We start from the raw sequence: 8,394 nt of genomic DNA on the forward strand, positions 1-8,394 counted from the left end.
GACCCTAAGCTTAGAATCTACAATATGGGATCCACCATTTTTAAAGTTTTTATTCACAAAATTACGAGTGCTTCCAAAATGTATTGCAACTTGCCCCATTTGCTTTCCTTTTTTCTTCCCCATGTGGAACCATCTTCATTTCAAGCCACAAAAATTTCCTGCCATTTGCTCATTCAATCAAAATCAAAGCATTGTGTCCACCAATGATATGGGTTGAATTGATTCGAGTTTGAAGCAAAGATTGTTGACGATAATCGAGAAAGATTCAAAGGGGTTATTTCTTAGACAGAGATTGTTTTTATGGTATCCTGATTGGAAAGTTGAGCTGAGTAATGTGTGTACGGTTTGAAGGTTGCAGCTTGAGGTGAGATTAGGACGTTTCAATGCCTGTTTTTGGGTAAATATAAGTTATATAAAAATGTGAAAAAGGTTGATGATGTTACAGCTTTTCTGCAAATTATTAAGGTTCATGATTTCGAGTGATTTATAATTCATTTGGTCGAGTGAAGGCGATGTAAGGCGATGTGGTTTAAGCGAATAGAAAGATGATGAACTTATGTAGTTCAGGCGAAGACGGTGTAAACGTTTAAATAAATAAGGAATGCATAACTGAACCAAAACTACATCTAAATGAGAATGGTTCGAAAAATAGAATAATTAATAAAGACCTAAAAGAATCGAAAGTTACTCTACCAACTACCTTCTTTTTCGATAGAGTTGAACGTTAGATATCAATATTTTTTTCCCTTTAATAAAACATCTAAGATATCACTCTAGTTGTAATAAAAAAACAAAAAAAAAAAAAAACTGTAGTAATCTGTAAATCTTCATCAAGTTCACCGAGCGATCCCTTCAATTATATAATTTTAAAAATTTCAGTAATAAACATATACTCTACCTCGGCGGTAAATAATACAAATTTATTTATAAAATAGAATTTCAACTAGAGCCATCACCTATAAACATATATCCCGTGAGAAATTTTCTTTTGTCAAGCTCTCTAACATAATCAAAATTCACGTGACTAATGACTCACGCAAAATAAAAATAACTATCTTGATATCCACTAAGCAAATTTCTAATGATCTTTACTAAGATTGCTAAAGTAACGAATGATTGCACTAATTACTTAAGGTAAATCAAGACAAGCACGAATCATTAGAGATCTAATTACACTAGAATAAGGAATTCAAAAAATATAATCAATCATTTGGATGTAGAGACACGAAATGAGTATTAATTGCTTGACTTTACACATATTAGATCTCGAAAAAATGCTCAACACACCTCGTTTGACATAAATAGTCTTCTCGTCTTTTTATCCTCACAATTTTCATACCATTATTTTCTTTGGAGATCTCAAATCTTTAATATCAAACTCCTTAACAAGCTCTAATTTCTCTTAAATCTTTAGTAATTGTCAACATAATGCCAAAACATATAAGCAGATACACAAAGGACCCATCATAATTATGCTTCAACTACCACAATTATCGTAATTGCTTCTTTTAATATCATGAAGTATCATAAATAAGTCAAATTTTTTGTACCTCGTTGTTTCAGGCTCCAAATAGATGTTTTTAACAAACAAAAATAATCTTATTTTCTTGAAACTATAAAACCCTTGGGTTGATGCATATAAACATATTCTTGAAGTTCTCCCGGAAAAAATGTAGTTTTTACATTTAACCGCTTTATCGGAAAACATACAACGTAACAGCTCAAGTCCAACACTAATAGATATTGTTCACTTTAGCTTATTATATATCGTTGCCAGTCTCACAGTTTTGAAATACATCTATTAAGGAAAAGTTTTTACACTCTTATAAGAAATGCTTCTTTCCTCTCTCCAATCGAAATGGGATCTCACAATCCACCTCCCTTGTGGTCTCAACGTCCTTGGTGGCACACCGTCTGATATCTAGCTCTATTATGATTGTAATAGTCCAAACCCACCTAGCAGATATTGTTCGTTTTGACCCGTTATGTATATTGTTAAACATTCCTATAAGGGTGTGGAAACTCTCTTTCTAGTAGATGCGTTTTAAAATCGTGAAGCTGATGACGATACTTAACGAACTAAAGCGGACAATATCTATTAACCGTAGGCTTTCGCTGTTATAATACATGAATTGATGTATGCTTTCACCACCAGATAATCAAGACCATAGATTTGACTATAACTCTTAGCAACTTATTTCACTTTATATTTAGCTTCTAAACTCTTGGAATACCTTATCAAGACAACATGCATAAAGCTAAAGTTAATTAGATGGGGAAAGAAGAATGGTTTGTTTACATTAAAATGTTATAACACTGATAACTACACAAATAACTCAAGAACTTTGAAGATCTCAAAGCTCCTTCAAGATGGAAGCATGAAAAAACAATCTTCTTCATCCCCAATACGAATCATTAGATTAAAAAAATGAGGTTCACGGGAGTTCCAAACTCAAATTTGATAATTGGTCAGCCTTCTAATCCAAAGTGCCAAAAAACCAAATATATAATATTCCTAAACCTGAAGCACATCCACAATGCCAGCCCTTACTCACATGGCCATAATACCTCATTATAATACCCTCAATTTGCTACCAAATAAACCTCATTTCACTATAAATACACACACACTATCATCTTCTACTACACTCACACCCAAAAAAAGCCAGAAATTGAACAGTTTCAAGAGATCCTGATTCTTTTCCTCTTTTTTTGGGAAAAAAATGGACTCTAAAAGAACTTCAAATGCAGCCATCTTTCTTGTCCTAAACCTTGTTTTCTTCGCCTTTGTTAACGTATGCCACGCCTGTGACGATCATGCTCCGAAGCCGAAGCCGAAGCCTTACCCTAACCCTAACCCTACTCCAGTAGTCAAGAGCTGCCCTAGAGATGCCCTAAAGCTTGGTGTGTGCACGAAACTGCTGAACGGACCGGTCAGTGCGCTCGTTGGGTCCTTGCCGAACACCCAATGCTGCTCACTGCTCGATGGACTTATCGACCTCGAAGCAGCCGTGTGTCTTTGCACAGCCATCAAAGCCAACATTCTTGGTATTAACATTAACATTCCCATTTCTTTGAGCTTGCTTGTCAATGTATGTGGAAAGAAGGTTCCCTCCGAATTCCAGTGTGCTTAAGGCATTAATATTCACTGTGTTCTGCATTTCTTATTGATAGCTTTGTGGTAATCTCTATGGAGATAAGCTGTGTGCTTCCCTTTGTCTATTTTTCTTTAGTTTGAATAATTCCAGTTTGATATGTTCTGATGGATTAGTGAGTGCTGAAAACTTCAAGCACTCGACTTGTAATTGTTGTAGTCATTTGTCAGTTGGTTTCTTAAATTAATGATTGTGTGACAAAGATTTAGTCATGTATGTTTTGTTATATGTCATGTTCTTTACTTCTATGAATTGGATTGACACGTACTAAATTAAGATGTTGGGAAATTGATGGATTGTGAGAACAACAAAAGGATTAATAACAAAAATAATAAGAAGATATCATTTGATTGATACAAATTCGTCCCATGTTACATGTCAGTAAGTTCTTATTCATTGATGTACTAACATGATGTAGATACAAAATTGAATCCATGGCAGCAAGTAATTTAAACTATTTGAGATCCCACGTCGATTGGAGAGGGGAATGAAGCATTTCTTATAAGAGTGTGGAAATCTCACCCTAGTAAATGCGTTTTAAAACTGTGAGACTGACAACGATACGTAACAGGCTGAAGTGGACAATATCTACTAGCGGGTGGGATTTGGCTGTTACAAATGGTATTAGAGCCAGGTTTCGGGTGGCGTGCTAGTGAGAATTGGGTCGCCAAGGAGGGTGGATTATGAGATTCCACATCGGTTGGAGAGGGGAATGAAGCATTCCATATAAGGATGTAGAAACATCTCCTTAATAGATACGTTTTAAAACCATGAGGTTAATGGAGACGTGTAGTATGACTCAAATATAGAAAAGATAAGAATCAGGTCAAAAGACATCGATCGACCAAAATACAATTGTTTTCCCTTAGATTACAAGAGTGAAGAACAACAAATTATAAGAAATCAATTTAACCAAACAAAAAAAAACCCTTTCAAGGGATAAACAGCCAAGTGAACCCAAAAATTACCAAATTGCTTTCAACTGCCTATTTGAGGTCCATATGAGATGATAATACATGAAATTAATAAGTTAATAGTGTGAGGTCACACATGGGTTGGAGAGAGAAACGAAACATTCCTTATAAGGGTGTGGAAACTTCTCCCTAGTAGACGCATTTTAAAACTGTAAAGCTGACGACGATAGCCAAAACGGATAATATCTATTAGTGGTGGGCTTGGGCTGTTACAAATGGTATAAGAGTCAGACATCAGGTGGCGTACCAACGAGGACGCTGACCCCCAAAGGAGTGAATTGTGAGATTCCACATCGGTTGGAGAAGGGAACGGAGCATTCCTTATAAGGGTGTGGAAATCTCTCCTTAGTCGATGTGTTTTAAAACCGTGATACTGACGACAATACGTAACGAGCCAAAGCGAACAATATCTGCTAGCGGTGGGCTTGAGATGTTACCGTTACCCTCTCAATATTAATATGGTAGACTATATATGGAATTCGATTATTGTGGGCTTGACAATCTAACACAAAATAATAGTAAATCTGGTACAAAAGGTATTTAGAAATATGACACAATTTTAAGCTCAACAAGATTATAGCATATAAAGAGTAAAAAAATATTCATCAACGTGTATGAAAATAATGAGCAAACAAGCAAGAACAATACTTAAGTGAACTCATTCTTTCAGGGCATCAACCAAATTGAATCCTATAAGAAAACATAGCTCATAATGAAATGAATGAAAACAAAACACCTCGTTGTATTACAACTCTCAAACACTCCTCCACTTCGAACGGCAGCCTGCGAGCACCTGAAAAAGAAAAGGGGAAGGGGTGACTATAAAATTACGCAACCTACTTGTAGGCTATCATTACATCCATGACCTAACAGGTGACCACGAGCTTTACTCTAACTCTAGGTGCATTACTCTTGCTCTGCACCTTATTGGATAGCTTGCTTAGCCTACATAGCAGTGACTAGAATTCGAAGATGAGACGCTACCTTCATAGACTTCATACCACATGGGGACAACATGGTGAGTTCTAGTTTGCTCGTCATCCATGGGAGCTTAGCTAGTAAACCCATCCCACCGATCATGAAGTCACTCAAGGTTGAGGGGCGCTATCCATCAATTACCCGAGCATAGATCAGAATATCTCATCCTCCTTTCTAACACATGAAAAAACACATAAAACAACATATCATGAAAAAACATATAAAACAACATATCATGGAAAAACACATAAAATAACAGGTCTTAAAATCTCACCCAGAGACATTTTTGTAATTTTATACATCATGTTAGTAATGCACAACAATATACTCTAGATGAAGAATACTAATAAGAAAAGAGAGAAAATACAAGGAAAAATATATCGACTAGAAGTTTATATGATGACTTGCATGTACATTTATAAAGAATATAGAAAATACATATTCAAAGCAGGTAGGGTTCAGTTTGCATAGATATAATTATCTACCATATATAATCGTTTACTATACATAGTCATTTACAATATATGAGCATTTATTATACACGTGGAATATGACTATTTACTATATATGCTCATTTATTATTAAATGTATAGTCATTGAATAAGGTACAAGTAAACATCATATTCCACAACCCAACAATTATCCCACTTGAAGTTGATCTAGTTAACCAAAAACTTCATTCTCAAAAGATTCTCATCATCAATATCTTCACTCCACCCGACCAACCAAGGTTGTGCACGATCTTAATTTTTCAACATCAACACAATTTATTAACATGTCTGCTTGATTATTTGAAATTTCTATCTTCTCCAAACACATATAACCATCTTCTACTAATCTGCGGGAGAAATGATATCGTCTTCTGATGTGTTTTGTCTTTGGCTATAGAGTAGTTTCTTCCCTAATTGTATGGCACTCTGACTATCTAAATAAAGAATCTTCTCGCACTACTCTTTGTCTGATTATTTGTTTGAAGCCTAGACATTCAACTCACTGCTATTCCATCTATAGTGTAGATATATCTACATGTGTTCTTACTCGAGTCTACATCTCCACTAAGATCAACATCCACAAGACCTTGCAAAACTATTTTGTCATTGTCATAATGAATTGAAGTACTAGATGTACCTCTCAAATATCTCAGAACCCACTTTATAGCTTCATTCATCCTTAATTTGGATAACATCATCTCAACGTATTGCTTCTAGGATAGATAATGTGTCATTAGATCCATCTCGAGAAATCCTCATCCTAAGAATATGCTTCACGGTACACAAGTTTTCATCTCATCATCCATGGTTTGCTCCCATTTGGTTAAATCCTCCACCTGTATGGCCTCATCATAGAACTTTAGTTCTTCTTCATCAGTCAACCATAGATAGTGTAATGAAAGTGAATATCTATATGGTGTTTTGATGGTTTTGAATGATCTTTTCAACACTTGCTCCAACTTTGGTTCCTTAACAACTAGGAGTTTCTTAAGTTTATGTAGTAACATCACTTGCTTCGTAGTCGCGGAATCTTTCCTCTCTTTGTCTTTATACAAGACTTTTTCATCAAATGTCACATCATAATGTATCAAGATTTTTCTGATTTTTTCATTCCAAAACTTGTACTTGAACATGTCTAAACCATAGCCTATGAAGTAGCACTTCATAGCCTTAACATCAAGATTGTCTATCTTCTCTAGATCAACATGAACATATACCGTGCAACCAAGAGTTTTCAAGTGAGAGTACTTGAGTTCTTTTTCTATTCATACCAATTATGACAACTTGAGCTACAAGGGTTCTGATGGTCCTCTATTGATCAAGTAGGCTGATTTATTCATAGCATCATCCTAAAATATCTTTGACAGTCTAGAATGAATCCTCATACTCCATGCCCACTTATTCTATGTTATGTTCATCTTTTCAGTAACACCATTTTGTCTTGCATTATTGAGAAATTTCCTCATTAATTTCATTCCCTCACTTCATTCCCTCACTCACTGACACACAATACATTATATTCTAACTTGAGTCTAATTTTTCACTCTCCTCCATTATCAAGTCAAATTGGTATGATTTTCAATTTCAGATTTCCATATCTAGAAGGTGGCAAGCACATATGACTTTTGTCTTAGGAAATAAACACGTACCTTTATGCTGAAATCATCAATAAAGGTGACATAGAACTTTGATTCACCAGTGAAGAAACTAGAGATAGTCCCCAATTATCTATATGAACCATTTCAAATCATACTTTATTCAATTATCTGGCAATCTTTGTGAAGTTAATTCGTTTCTATTTGCCCGCAATGCAGCTCTCACAAAAACTCATATCAACAGATTTTACGCCTTCTAAAGCTCCTTTCACAACTAGCATCTTCGTTCCTTTAACACTTATATGTCCAATATAGTATGCCATATACTTCAACTGGAAGCAATATCAACAACATCCATGTTCATACACCATGTGGTGGTGTATAAGGTTCTAGATTTTGTGTCACGTGCTTCTATCATGGCACCCTTCACAATTTTCTACAAACTCTTCCCATACTCTACTATATAAATTGTCTCGTTCAACTAACTACTAGAGATCAAAATATTTTTGAGACTAGAAATATATCTAACATTCTTCAAGTTCCACTTCTTTTCTACTAGAATTTGTATGCAAACACCCCTCTTTCATTTAATTTCCAAGGTTTTGTTGTTGACAAGAGACACCTTCCCGAAATTTTTTAGATTTGAAATTTCAAAACATTTTCTTATTTAGAGAAAACTAAAAAGATGCACTCTAATCCAAAAACCAAGATTCAGTCGGACTATCCACACTCAGGATTAGAGCGTACTCATTATCTTTTGCTGAATATGCACAATCGTTATCATCGCCAGATTTGCGATCCGGTTTCTTTTTTGGTTTGTACAATCTGTCTAAAAAATGCCCATTTTCCCCACATCCCCATTTGATAAGTCTTATTGTTTGGGCCCTTCAATTTACTTCTCCTTCGATCAACATTGAAAGCACGGTCTGATAAATCTCCAATTTTTTGTTTGTGAATACTTTCGCTGAAAACTACATCTCGAACATTATCAAACTTTAGTTTCTCATATCGTCGAGATTTGTTGATCATAGCAACAACAGTATCCCACAACTCAAGTAAAGATGACATCAAAATTAATGCTTTCATTTCATCTTTGAAGTTAATTTCCATAGTTGAATTACAATCATATTAAATTCATTTATATAATTCGCAACTTCTCTATCTTCAGACAGGTGTAGATTTAACAATCTACACATTAGAG

General features: G+C 34.9%; 1 pseudogene; it reads left to right on the forward strand.

Annotated features, from left to right (window-relative positions):
• The first annotated feature begins 2,627 nt into the window (after window positions 1-2,627).
• On the forward strand, window positions 2,628-3,378 carry LOC111800636 (14 kDa proline-rich protein DC2.15 pseudogene; annotated as a pseudogene).
• Window positions 3,379-8,394: the final 5,016 nt, after the last annotated feature.

Source organism: Cucurbita pepo, chromosome 8 (assembly GCF_057944985.1).
Source record: "Cucurbita pepo subsp. pepo isolate OVF chromosome 8, ASM5794498v1, whole genome shotgun sequence".
Classification (NCBI taxonomy): Eukaryota; Viridiplantae; Streptophyta; class Magnoliopsida; order Cucurbitales; family Cucurbitaceae; genus Cucurbita; species Cucurbita pepo.